Source organism: Schistocerca serialis, unplaced genomic scaffold (genome assembly GCF_023864345.2).
Source record: "Schistocerca serialis cubense isolate TAMUIC-IGC-003099 unplaced genomic scaffold, iqSchSeri2.2 HiC_scaffold_1362, whole genome shotgun sequence".
In the NCBI taxonomy this organism is placed as follows: Eukaryota; Metazoa; Arthropoda; class Insecta; order Orthoptera; family Acrididae; genus Schistocerca; species Schistocerca serialis.
In genome coordinates, this window is record NW_026047583.1 from 23,150,369 (window position 1) to 23,165,372 (window position 15,004).

Below are 15,004 nucleotides of genomic sequence, written 5' to 3' on the forward strand. Positions count from 1 at the left end.
TACAAGTCAAAAATATGTTGAAATACCTGCTATGCTTCAAACACAAATCTCCATTTTCAAGAAGGAAAATTATTTAAATGTTAAAGAAACTTAGTTGGCAAATATCACCAAGGTACAAGAACACCTCCTGTTTCAATGTACATCATCTTCCATGACTGATGACACGTGGACAGATGAGTCCATGTTTTATGTGATACATTTAAAAAAAATATTGATTTTACTCACCTTATATCTCTGCAACTGAAGAATGAACAAGTTATCCCAAACAGCTGGAAAGTATTTTACATAACTTAAATAAGTAGATTACTTCACATTTACAAAAGCTGCACTCATGACTCAAAACAAGAAAAACAGTCGAAAATGACCAAAGCAGGTTATGGCAGATTCTATTCTACATTCCTTGGTATGATTCTAAAAATCTTTCACTTGACCAAAGCCCCAGCCAGAAAAGATTTGCTCCAGCTACAACACTCTCCCCACCACTCAGGTGATGAAACATTGTGAAACCATTTTGAAAGCAGACCTAAAAATGCCAAATCTTTTTCTAAATGAACCCAAAGGCATTTAGGGTGCAAAACAGTTTTGTTATGTGTTACTCTACAGGTTAAACATGAGAAAGAACACAATTTGGTTTCCATGTGAATAATTTTGAAAATTGATGTTGAAACCTGTGGTAGTGGTTGGAAAGTCAAAACTCTTAATGGTAGGAGAAGTGGGAGGATAATGATTATGATAGGACCAACAGAAAAAAAATGCAGGGGAAAAGTTATTAGATTCCCAGATTTTACAAATTGGAGTAATATTAACTGTCAACCTGTTAATATTTATCGCATTAACCAGCTTTGAGAAGTGCTTTGTAGGAACAATTACATCATATGATTACAAAGATGGCTCCAAGTCATAAATATACCAGTGCACCATGGACATTCCTCACTCTTGAATTTGAAAACTTGGAAGGGAAGGGAACCCAATAAAGTGTACTCAAAACATTAACCTGTGATCCTTACAGGGGCCCCAGTGAATGGACAGAGTTGATTGTTTCCACTGTTTATGCACCCTAATGGAGAGATTTTTAAGTGCTTCAGTCCTCAAACCAAGTTTTGTAACTATGAAATTTCAGTGTAGTTTTCTGCACTCAAATTTTCTTATTTTCTTTTGTTGCATGTAGTTTAATGTATAGTAATATGCACACAATTCTTGTAAATTCGTTAGTAACACCAGCAGTAACAAGAAACTTTCAGTGATTGCAGCAGTGAATGCTAGAGTCAGCCAGAAGTACAGTTGTGAAAGGATTGCAGATGGCATGGGTACTTATTTCATCAGACTAAAATGCATTCCACTCCAAAGATATTTGCTCAGTTTCACAGTTATCCAATGACAACTGAAGTTACAATCAGCCAATGAAACCATTCTGTTATGAGTGGCATATTTTATAGATTATCCTGGCTCACAGGGTATAATTAAATATCAAATGTGTAATGTTTTGGAAAGATTTTTGCCCAAAGTCGTAACTTATGGAAAATGCATTTACCACTGACTGCAAGTGTCAGATTTGTGATGACTCTCAATACACATGAAAACACATGAGTGTACAAAGGACAGGCAAGAAAAGTAGTCAATATAATATGATGTACTGTAATGTTGTGCATGTATCATTAACAATTATCTGTTAGTTTATTTAAGAACATGCTTATGACGGATGCCATTCCTTTGTTAATATTGTGTAAGTTGCTTTGCTGCATGAAAATGCTTACCATATATCCTGTTTCTTTGTCTAGGCCTATGGCAGGTAAAGGAACACACTTACAGCATATTTTGTTGTATTCATAATGGTTTGTACATTCACAGGAGGAAACTTTGAATGCAATCGAATTAAAAGACTGATTTATGGTGTAGTCTCTTTTCAGCTGCACAAACAGATTGCCACATACCAACGTATCTTAGATTACAGGGTATGCTACAGATTATTTACTACCTCAGCCCATATTTCTGTGGGATTGTGGTGGGCACTATCACACACTAGCCATATTTTGCAGTATAAGAGAAAGGCAAAAACAGTTTTTGTAGATACTAGTAATTAACTGTTTTTTCTTTGCATGTAGCTTATTCCATAGCTTATAATCTTTGGTGATGTAATTTTTTTTTTCTTCCTCTTGGGAGTCAGTGTGGTATTGACAGTGCATCCCGCTGCCCCACCCCCCAAGAAAAAAGTAGGAGCAAGAGAAAGTTCTTAAGTTAAAGAATCAATCTTGTATTCTCATTATGGTGTAAAGTGTCTGTTCAGTTATGAGGTAAGGTTATATACTTTAGTTGGAGATTAAATGTGGTATCTTAAGAAAAGGAATTTTTCAGAATCCAGCAGAACTCTTAGAAATGACAATGGGCTGCACGCGTCTCTTGTGATCACCATGGATGGCAATGTGTGCTCCGCAATGTGGTGGCATTCTCCCCCCACATTTGGTATGTAGTTCTTATGGTAGAGCTTTCCATTCATCAGCATTGTCGATAATTGCAGGACAGTTGACTGCGCATGTGGATGTGCTGCAGTATGTCTCCCCAACACATCCACCCATGCTACATGGGAATTAAAGCAGGGGAATGGGCAAGCTATCCCACTGGTCAAATATCTTCTCACACCTACAGCTCTTGCACCTGTGCTGTTAGATGCAGTCCTGCAGTGTCTTCCATAAAAATGAAGTCAGGGCCAAATGCACTCTTGGAAAGGCAGGGCTTTAGATGGAGTCGTGCCACAAAGACGTTGACCTGTAAGTGAACTGTATTCAATGATTAGCAGGCAATATGCCCATGCAACATTATCACTGTCGATGCCCTAAAACCTCAACCACCAAATTGATCATGTTCAACAATGTTCCTGTATGCAATATGTGTGACCTCTTGGTGAGACCACTAATGCATCTCACCAACATTGCCTGACATCATCATTTTGGTATTCTAGTTGTCATGATGTAAGAGGCACAATGTTGCAAGGGCATACTGCCTTCAAATCTTTGAACACAGTATACTGACCAGACAATACCACTGCGACACAGTACTCCTTCCCAATGTTTGCCTTTTCAGGGGTGCATTCGGCTGTGACTTCACCGACTGACTGCACCGAACAGTGCATGTGGAGATCTTGGAATGCAAGGATATCTGACGAATGGACTATCCTGGATGTTCCCCTGACTTAGGCCCTATCGAATATGTTGGGGAGATGCGTTGCAGCATGGCCACATGCACCAATGAGCATCTAGCTATTGTTAGCTGCATTGGAGGAGGAATGGAACACTGTACACAGGAACTCTTTACCAACCTTGTGCCAAAATGGGTGCACATTGCAGATCATGCATTCTCATTCTTGATCACACACCCTATTAAGAACCACGTTCTGTCTTTTGTAAGCGAGGTTATGTTCATAAATCATGGCCACTTCAGTGTACTTATTTTCTTTGAATGAAAGAATCATTTCTGTTTGTCAGTTTCTCTTTCAGTTGCCTTCTGTAGAATACTGAAGTAATTATTTGGATGTACAGTTTCTCTGAGCTATGTTATTTGGCTGTGACACCATGCAAAATTTGCTTTGTCCTTATATTTTTCAAGCCAGTGTAATATGAATGTATAGGCCTATGAGCTTCCAGGAACCTGTTGCTGTTTACTGTGGCACGAAGCTATCATGTGGCATGTGTTCTACAATCTGGTGCATGTACAACATTACCACCATCGTGAGATAAGTAAATGGAGACCCATGTTCCTATTGCCATCCCCATGCTTTCAGTGACTTATTTCTCTTACTGATCCACTGCTGCTATCAATCTGCTGTAGTTGTTAACATGAGGTTGTTCTCTAGACATTGTGTTGCATTGTAAATCAGGCACAAGGGAGGTGCCAGATTTCTTGCTGTTATTGATTTGTTAGAGATGACACTTTCCTAACAACCAGTGGGTGAATGCCAGGGAAAAGCAATGTCAAAGTTAGTCTGTCACACTCCAACGTAAGCCAGCTCAAAAGAAATTTCTGGAATTCTACAAGAAAAACAGCTTCTATCAAAATTTATATTAATTCAAAGTAAATGTGTCACCTACTAGGTATTCTATAACACAGTGCTGAGTTGCTATTATTTGAAACAGTTACCACATAACTCCATTATGAACACTTCATTAATGCAATGAAATGTTAATATTTAGTGGAGATTATTTTACATTGGGTTTGATTCCAGCATCAAACTATGTGTGATTAGGCTTGTTAGGAACACTGTTAATGTTAAAAAATATTGTGTTTCATGTTATAATAGTGGAATTTGTTGATAACAAAGGCAGCATCTCATGTAGAAATAAAGTAGTTTTAATTATGAAAAACTTAAATTAAAGAACATGAATGTTGTGCCAGTAGGACTGATATCTTGTTAAATTTATGTACTGTAATGTTATTGTGTACCTAGAAGAATCCTGGAGATACTAAAAGGTATCAGATAGATTATATAATGGTAAGACAGAGATTTAGGAACCAGGTTTTAAATTTAAGACATTTCCAGGGGCAGATGTGGATTCTGACCACAATATATTGGTTATGAACTGCAGATTGAAACTGAAGAAACTACAAAAAGGTGGGAATTTAAGGAGATGGGACCTGGATAAACTGAAAGAACCAGAGGTTGTAGAGAGTTTGAGGGAGAGCGTAAGGGAACAATTGTCAGGAATGGGGGAAAGAAATACAGTAGAAGAAGAATGGGTAGCTCTAAGGGATGAAGTAGTGAAGGAAGCAGACGATCAAGTAGGTAAAAAGACGAAGGCTAATAGAAATCCTTGGGTAACAGAAGAAATATTGAATTTAATTGATGAAAGGAGAAAATATAAAAATGCAGTAAAAGAAGTAGGCAAAAAGGAATACAAACGTCTCAAAAATGAGATCGACAGGAAGTGCAAAATGGCTAAGCAGGGATGGCTAGAGGGCAAATGTAAGGATGTAGAGGCTTGTCTCACTAGGGGTAAGATAGATACTGCCTACAGGAAAATTAATCAGACCTTTGGAGAGAAGAGAACCACTTGTATGAATATCAAGAGCTCAGATGGCAACCCAGTTCTAAGCAAATAAGGGAAGGCAGAAAGGTGGAAGGATTATATAGAGGATTTATACAAGGGCGATGTACTTGAGGAAAATATTATGGAAATGGTAGAGGATGTAGATGAAGACAAAATGGGAGATACGATACTGCATGAAGAGTTTGACAGAGCACTGAAAAACCTGAATCGAAACAAGGCCCCTGGAGTAGACAACATTCCATTAGTACTACTGATGGCCTTGGGAGAGCCAGTCATGACAAAACTCTACCATCTGGTGAGCAAGATGTACGAGACAGGCGAAATACCCTCAGACTTCAAGAAGAATATAATAATTCCAATTCCAAAGAAAGCAGGTGTTGACAGATGTGAAAATTACCGAACTATCAGTTTAATAAGTCACAGCTGCAAAATACTGACGTGAATTCTTTACAGACGAATGGAAAATATGGTAGAAGCGGACCTCGGGGAAGATCAGTTTGGATTCCGTAGAAATGTTGGAACACGTGAGGCAATACTAACCTTACGACTTATCTTAGAAGAAAGATTAAGAAAAGGCAAACTTACGTTTCTAGCATTTGTAGACTTAGAGAAAGCTTTTGACAATGTTAACTGTAATACTCTCTTTCAAATTCTGAAAGTGGCAGCGGCAAAATACAGGGAGCGAAAACCTATTTACAATTTGTACAGAAACCAGATGGCAGTTATAAGAGTTGAGGGGCATGAAAGGGAAGCAGTGGTTGGGAAAGGAGTGAGACAGTTTTGTAGCCTCTCCCCGATGTTATTCAATCTGTATATTGAGCAAGCAGTAAAGGAAACAAAAGAAAAATTCGGAGTAGGTATTAAAATTCATGGAGAAGAAGTAAAAACTTTGAGGTTCGCCGATGACATTGTAATTCTGTCAGAGACAGCAAAGGACTTGGAAGAGCAGTTGAACGGAATGAACAGTGTCTTGAAAGGAGGATATAAGATGAACATCAACAAAAACAAAATGAGGTTGATGGAATGTAGTCGAATTAAATCGGGTGACGCTGAGCAAATTAGGTTAGGAAATTAGGTTAGGAAATGAGACACTTAAAGTAGTAAAGGAGTTTTGCTATCTGGGAAGCAAAATAACTTATGATGGTTGAAGTAGGGAGGATATAAAATGTAGACTGGCAATGGCAAGAAAAGCGTTTCTAAAGAAGAGAAATTTGTTAACTTCGAGTACAGATTTAAGTGTCAGGAAGTCGTTTCTGAAAGTATTTGTATGGAGTGTAGCCATGTATGGAACTGAAACATGGATGATAACTAGTTTGGACAAGAAGAGAATAGAAGCTTTCGAAATGTGGTGCTACAGAAGAATGCTGAAGGTACGGGGGGTAGATCACGTAACTAATGAGGAGGTACTGAATAGGATTGGGGAGAAGAGAAGTTTGTGGCACAACTTGACTAGAAGAAGGGATCGGTTGGTAGGACATGTATTGAGGCAACAAGGGATCACAAATTTAGCATTGGAGGGCAGCATGGAGGGTAAAAATCGTAGAGGGAGACCAAGAGATCAATACACTAAGCAGATTCAGAAGGATGTAGGTTGCAGTAGGTACTGGGAGATGAAGAAGCTTGCACAGGATAGAGTAGCATGGAGAGCTGCATCAAACCAGTCTCAGGACTGAAGACCACAACAACAACAATGTTATTGTATGAACAATTATCCATACAATAAATGTGATGTCTCATAAAGGGTGTAAAATTAAATTTTGTTGTTGATAAAGACACATTCAAGCTGTTGGTTGACTGTTCAGTTAGTGCTATATAAATATATCTGAATGAAGTAAGGAGGTCCATAGAGGAAGAATCAAGTGGTGCCTTGGTAATACTTGATTTGAGTGTTGTGGCAAATGTGTGGAATCATGATCCACTGATAAGATGTATCCCATGAAAACATTTTCAAAAAACAACGATAAGCCCATACTGTATTACAAATTGATCAGTCTTCATATGCTTTCAGTATATTGAAATATAAACCTAATAATATCATCATTCCTGATAAAGCATTAGCAACACATTATTTTTGCAAAGAGTATAATTTTTCACTATAGAATAAGTTTATGAAAGATGCACACCTTCACTTGAAAAGCCCAACTACTGTTCTTATTGGTAAAGAGTATACAATACGCTTTACATATTCCCATATTAAAAACCTAGAGGTGAGTTCAGGAACCACACTCATGAGGAAGTTGACTTCTACTCCTGTTTACTCTCAAACTGAAAGCAATACAATATTTGGATTGGGGACTGAACAAACTATATTGTGTTGAAAGATGAGAGTGATTAAATTAGTTAAAGCTAGGAATTTGGAATAATAAAAATAGTTAAAAAGTGAAGGAGTATTAGGAGCCTGAATCTATGTGTGTTACACTCAGTTGTGCAGTTCAGTGCTATGATACTGTGGCATAATTGGTCAGTGGAGTGCCGAGTACAGTAACACAGGATAATGCTGTGTCAACAGCCAGTTCACCACACAGGAGAAGACATGACAAGAAGCAGCACACTGCAAGCCAGGGCACCGACATCGAGGCAGTAATTGGATCAGATAGGCCAGCTGAGCAACACCAGAATATTCCCCTGACCTACTGGGAAAGAAAAACAGCAGACCAGCAAGAAAGCCACATTTAAGGACCGGCAGCCCGCTCATCAACATCATCTCTCTTGAGGTGTTTGAGTGACACAGAGCCGTGTTACTTACCACCACCACCAGTTCAGAGTTGTAACTGCAATCACAATCATTGTAATAGTCACTGTCATAATGCAGGTAGTTTCCCAGGAGCTCCCAGAGTGACTCCACTGCCATAACTATCCAGCCTTAATTATCTTAGGACACTGTCTTTCGAGCCATTGCTTGGGGTACTTTGTGATAATGCACTGTCGGCATTATCCTGGATGCTGCTGGCTTGAACACCATGACTGGGGCAGGGCCAGGGACCCTGGCCCATTCACACCAGAGTGTCGGTGCTGGGGATGTCTGCTGAGACAGGGCACTGATCTGTCCTGCCACATCCCCCAGTTGCCAGCATCACTGAGTCCCACAGTGAGTGGTTCCAGCTGCAGCAAAATGTCCTGGAAGGCTGGAGTGCCACTGGCAACGCAGCAGATTCAAATTATGCCAATGCAATTACAGATGCAGCAGCTGGCGCATGTGTGAACATCCACCAGTCACCTCTGTCACCACCAAAAATATTACGAATGGAAGCAACCCTCGCCTAGAGTGCCCACAACCAATATATTGCTGTTTATTAATAAATGTTGCTATTTTGACACCAGGAGACATCCATGGACACATTCCCATCATCTTCCTCACACCCAGCAGAAAAACCAGCAGTGGAGTTCAGTGCCAAATTACACTAGTATAGATGTGGCCATTGACAAAGCACCTTACACTAAGTATCTAATAAACATATGTCTTGGAACTGCTGTGAGCATTTGCTACACAAGGAATGTTAGTTTTTGTCAAACTATACTGAAAATATTGCATCTAGGAATTACTGTAACTTCAGACAGTGATTGCATTTGCTACTGTGGTACTATGTCATAGGAGAGAGAGGTAGGCTGGTTGATGAGCAAATTTACTTGCATAGAAGCATTTGATGTGCATAGTATTTTCTGGTGGTAATAAATATGGGAAAAAGTCATTTTAGTATAAAACTGTATAGTGTACATCATTTGCACAATTTCTGTAAATCAGTTTACAGCTTTTCTACAAGACTGATCAAGAGTCAGAGGGCTTAACAGATAATGCAGGTACGCACTAGTCATACCTCTGGAACACTTGGGGGTACCTAAATCACCATAATTCACATATCAGTTCCTAGTAGGGAAACAATCAGTGATTTAAAAAAAAACTGTTAGGGATGCAGGTGTGGAAGGAGCTATATGTAAGCACAACTCTGAAACATGCACAGAAATTTATAACACACTATGTACAAAAGTACATACTGTTGGGATAAGATGAATGCAACTCTATACAATGGTGTAGAAGAAACTGGATATGCAAGACATTTTCCCCATGCTTTATTCTCCTGGAAACATCATTCACCTTCCTAAGTCTAACAACTGTGGCTTGTGTGTGTGTGTGTGTGTGTGTGTGTGTGTGTGTGTGTGTGTGTGTGTGTGATTTTTTTTGTTGTGCATATGGAGGCACCAAGTAACGTATCTTGAACATGTTTGCATAGACTGAGGTTTGACAAGCAATGAGAACTTCTAAACAATTAATGTAGGTAGTTCACATACTTTGAAATTGTGTGGGTTGGCAACTGCAGATTTGCTTTGTGAGAAATAGCATATAATGAATGGCCTGTCTTATTGTAGACATAACCAACAAGCATCTTTTATGGTAAGATAATTTTCTGAAACTGGACATTATTGAGACACATCTGTCTGTTTAGACTACTCACTGCTAGCAGTTTTCATGCACAGTACCTACATAACACATCAATTTGTCATCTGCATTAGAAGGATTTTACTTAGCCTATACTGCTACAAAATTTGAACAATACACTTATTTGTAATTGTTTCCAAGTATAATAATTTAAAAAATGCTTAAAAATCCTTCTCAGACATTTCTGAGATTGAACATACAGTAATTTCAAGCCAAAAATTTATAAACTACGAGCTTTCGCTTATGGAAGAAATTGTCTGACAATCTCAACATGTAATTCACAGCCAACTATGTTTAGAGAAAATAACGACATCAGATTTAGGTAAGAGAACGTTACAAAAGTACTTTTGCATTTAGAGCTCAGATTATCTGCATTAATTGCCACCAGATAATGTCCCCACAACACAGACATATTACAAAACTGTACACTGCAATGTGTAAAAGTTTCCATTTAAGTAGCAGGGTACTTTTGAAAGAATAATATGACCATACTAAAAATCACATGTGGCATGAGATCATTCTTTGTAGTCTAAAAAGGCACATCAGGCTTTTGGAATTTGGTAGGGGTCAATTGTTACTTCTAAAGCATTTTTTAAATTGCAGGATCCTCAGCCACTGTGAAACTGTGTGTCATCAGTTTCTGACTTTTGCTAATCACAGGTCACACATTATACCAAGCTTTCTATTTCAACTGACAAAACCACTGTACATTACATGATATTTCCAGGGTAGCCATGTGGGATCAACCAAATTTAACAGTGAAGGGCTAATTCCAACTGAAAGATTTCACACAGTTGTAGGCTTACACCTTCTGACACATATTAATCTTCTTCACTTTGGATTAACTGGGGATTTTTGTCCTACATATGAATCGGACTTCAAGTGGTCCCTCACTTCCAACATAAAATACTGACACCTCAATTATTTGAAAGCAGTTATCATCCTTGTGTCTCCTCTACCTGCACTAGCCACCAACACAATTGTGCAGCCATTTACCAATTACAATAACATGACAACAACAAAAACTGAAGACAGGCAGTGACTCATCTGTGGGTAACTGATTTGTTGTGCACAGGCACACACAAAGATTTGATGTCTTAAGATTTTTAGCTACAGATATTTTTGTAGCATGTGTGTTCTAGTGGAGATTTACATGTGCACACCGAGATAGAAACATGAAGCTACCTGTTTTATGTGGCAAGAGCAGGAACAGAATCACAGGTTGCAAGAAGGCAGCACAAAATCATTGAAGCTGACTGTGCCCAAGTACTGTAACAATGGAAAATGGTACTGAAATGCAGGAGGATCTGCAGTGAATTGACGCATGGTGCAGGGAATGGCAATTCAATCTCAATGTAGACAACTTTAATGAGCTATGAATACATTTAGCTACAAAATAGCAGGTCAGCAAGTGGAAGCAGTTAATTTCATAAATTATCTGGGAGTACGCATTAGGAGTGATTTAAAATGGAATGATCATATAAAATTGATCGTTGGTAAAGCAGATGCCAGACTGAGATTCATTGGAAGAATCCTAAGGAATTGCAACCTGAAAACAAAGGTAGTAGGTTACAGTACGCTTGTTCGCCCACTGCTTGAATACTGCTCAGCAGTGTGGGATCCGTACCAGATAGGGTTGATAGAAGAGATAGAGAAGATCCAACGGAGAGCAGTGTGCTTCGTTACAGGATCATTTAGTAATTGCAAAAGCGTTATGGAGATGATAGATAAACTCCAGTGGAAGACTCTGCAGGAGAGACGCTCAGTGGCTTGGTACAGGCTTTTGTTGAAGTTTTGAGAACATACCTTCACTGAAGAGTCAAGCAGTATATTGCTCCCTCCTACGTATATCTCGCAAAGAAACCATGAGTATAAAATCAGAGAGATTAGAGCCCACACAGAAGCATACCTACAATCCTTCTTTCCACAAACAATACGAGACTGGAATAGAAGCGAGAACCGATAGAGGTACTCAGGGTACCCTCCGCCACACACCGTCAGGTGGCTTGCGGAGTATGGATGTAGATGTAGAAATTAATCTTTCTTTTTCTTACATCAAACCTCATAATAGATATCTGTAGGTGTGATCCATAAAAGACAACAATCTACACACTTCAAAAGATTCAGGCTGTTCTAAAGAAGGTAACACATAAGAGCAGAAGTAAAGTTATCTGGAGCAGAATGGTACTGAATGTGGAACAGTTATTATAGACCTACTGATTGTACTTTGTGACATGTAATTAATACGCTGACTGCTTAGAAGCTGCTGCCTTCACTTAGTTACAACTGCAGGACACTGTTGGGCCTAAAGCGGGAAACCTCACTAATCTAAACTCTTACAGCCCTGAACTGTTATCCTTTGCAGAAACATCTTTTTTCGTACACCATAGCCAAGGTTAGAGATTTTGTTAGTGGTCAGATTTATATGGAATACTGAAACACAGCGGTGTTTATACATGATAGCACTGCTACTGAAATGCCCCACAACTCTAACAAGGAAACACAAAATTACAGTAGTAACTCCTTTGTTGCCATAGTGCTATATCAAATCTTTATAAATGTTTTGCTACATCAAAACATACAATTCCCCAGCATTTATGCTGACATCCACACATTTTCACCATTTAATGTAGTGTCCACATATATTTTTATGTTTTTTGCAAGTGTCCATATCATTTTAGTGTTGGGAGTTAGGATCTTTTGATTTTCGCTATTATCTGATAAACTACTTATACGTTTTTCACTTCAGTTATTGAATTACATCAACATGGACTAATGTGGATGAATCTATCAAATCTTTGTTTGATAGAAATACTAAAGTTTATGATGAAGTGTTTTGACCACTTTTCATATACAAAAAAGAAATCGTGGCCACTTACGATAGAAAATGTCAACAAAGCCATGAAAGTTTTAAATCTCGTATCAAATAGTTTGTCCCAAGTCTGACTAGTAGCTGGCTGCTCTAAATTTTTTGTCTGTGATATTACTGAGCTGAAAGCTTACCTGGCTACCATATCTAAGACCTGAATTATGATTCCTCATCTGACATTTCAAATGCATTCATGTAGGTTGTGGGAATAAGAACATGCTACTCTGTCCTCATTCCACAATCATGCCTGCCAGCCCATCTTTACTATGTATATGTACTACCTGTACCTACTAGACCTCTATACTAAAATAAATTTTTCTAGATAATAAACTATAGCTTTTCGTTGCTGATCTCTTCAGTTCACCAGGCACACTAGAGATCTGTGTCCTTCAAGTGAATCTGGCAGCCCACGTCTCACTCCAGCTGACTTACAACCTGTGTTCAGCTTTTTGTGGCAGCACAGTGCTCCTAAACTTTAGCTTAATGTGAGTGCCTGTGCATATAGTGGGTGATTTGAATGTGCACAGCAGCAGAGGACCGTAACTGGAAAGCAAACTCTAGAGCATGAGGTATTGTCACCTAAATCTCTTCTTCCACCCAGACTGGGTGGAGCTCACCTTCAGAGCCATAGTTTGGAGGTTTCACACTTTGACAGAGTAGATGTTTGTGGATAATCCATTTTACTCTCTTTTACAGGTAAGGAAAATAGCAATAGCCATTGATTTTCTCAGCACATTTAACCACTTCAGGATCCCCAGTGCTTAATGGATGTACAAGATTAGGTTTCCCAGGCTGTCCTCTGGAATGCAATTACACCAGTTATACTGGGTAAAACAACAACAAAATAATACATTATTGTGAAGAACATAGTATCTAACTAGTGTCTTAGGTGGGTCAAGTGCAGATTGTATTCTGATTTCTCTCCACCTAGGATTCCTGTCTTGGAGATGACACACATTGCTGCTGACATGAAACACAGACAATAAGTGTTATCATGCACCAGAAAGACATTATATTTAGAACTTCATCCCTCAGAGCAAATGTTACTGGATATTTCTTCAGGTAAACATGGTAATGTGTCAGTTACTACACTGTTCTGTTCCATGACAAACTATTTTTAAATTGTATTACTGAAGTGAACCACTTCTGCATACAGTAATTTGCAACTGAGAAGAAAGCTTAAAGGTTGGCAACCACAATATACTTTGGTGGAATTATCAACAAAATAGTTGTAGAATTTCCTAAAAGGGTACATAATTGTGACAACTTCATATTCAGTGGCTGTGTAGGCCCATTAGGAAAGGGTAGTGTACAGACACTTCATCTACCATCTAAACCCCCGATTTGGAAGAGAGAAGCTCCCAACCTGGTAAATGAAGCATCAGTTGTCAAGCAAAAATCCTGGGACATTCATATGGTACACCAACTGTTTATTTGCTAGTGCATATTTGATCTTATTAAAAGCAGACTGGATTACTTCAGACCCAATCTAAGGGATCAGTCTGCGTAAAAGTTTTGTAATTGTTCTGCATATAAAAACTGGTTTGGAACAAAATGACAATGTTCATTGGCTAAATCTGAAGATACTTTTAACTGCACCTGTTTGGTATACTGGGAAGTTATGAACTCTTTGTATTTTTGTTTTGTCAATTACGATATATTGAGGCATAATAATGCGCCAGAAGAAATTTATTCTCTCTCTCTCTCTCTCTCTCTCTCTCTCTCTCTCTCTCTCTCTCTCTCTCTCTCTCTCTCTCTCTCTCTCTCTGCTCAGATTCTCACACAATTATTATTTTATTAATTGCCCTCATGTCCAATACCAGCCTAGTGCTTCTCCTAGTCTTACCTACAGCCAACAGGGGGTTGCAGAGCTGTCTTTTTGATGGCTTCCAATCCAACATTGAATGGTTCATGTGGTAGAATGTTGTCTCAATGACATAGTCTACTTTATGCTCAAATTCTCTCATTTATGCACAGTATGGAACACTGCTAGGGAATGAAATTCTCATTTTCATCTTTTAGTTGACTGCAAAGAATTTTGTGATAGATACTCAGAGTTACACAATAGTTTTTACAAAAATTGCATGAGAACAATGATATAGTAGTCCTCTCCTGTAGCAAATGCCAGAAGCAGTGAACTAAAAAAAATGTGTTAACAGATGTAACAGTATGCAATGTCTGATCTCTGGTGTCTCAGATCATGTAAAATATTGTTGTATGGATGATGCAATATGTGCTGCAATCCATCAAGACATATTTGGATTTTCCAGTAGTAAATATGGAGGTACGAGTGATTAATGGAGACTGGATATAAGTATGGAGTGTGGGTGCCTTTAAAGAAGCACTATAACTTTACGGATTAGGTATCTGAATGAAGATTGTTAGTTGGAAGCCATATGGAAATTCACAAGAAGAAAGAAGCAGCTTTGGATTGCATCTTATCTGATAAATACCAATAGCATTGGGCAAGCTACAATTAAGCAACTTTTGCATCCCCCCAAAAATAATTTTTGGTACTAGTCAACTTGTACTTACCCAGCACTGCATTGTAACATATGTGTCACACCACTTGTATTTGGATAGATGAGTAATGAATCTAAGAAGTAAAATGAAAGGGTCACAGGCCACAGAATCTTTAATGCCATGCATTTGCAATGTAAT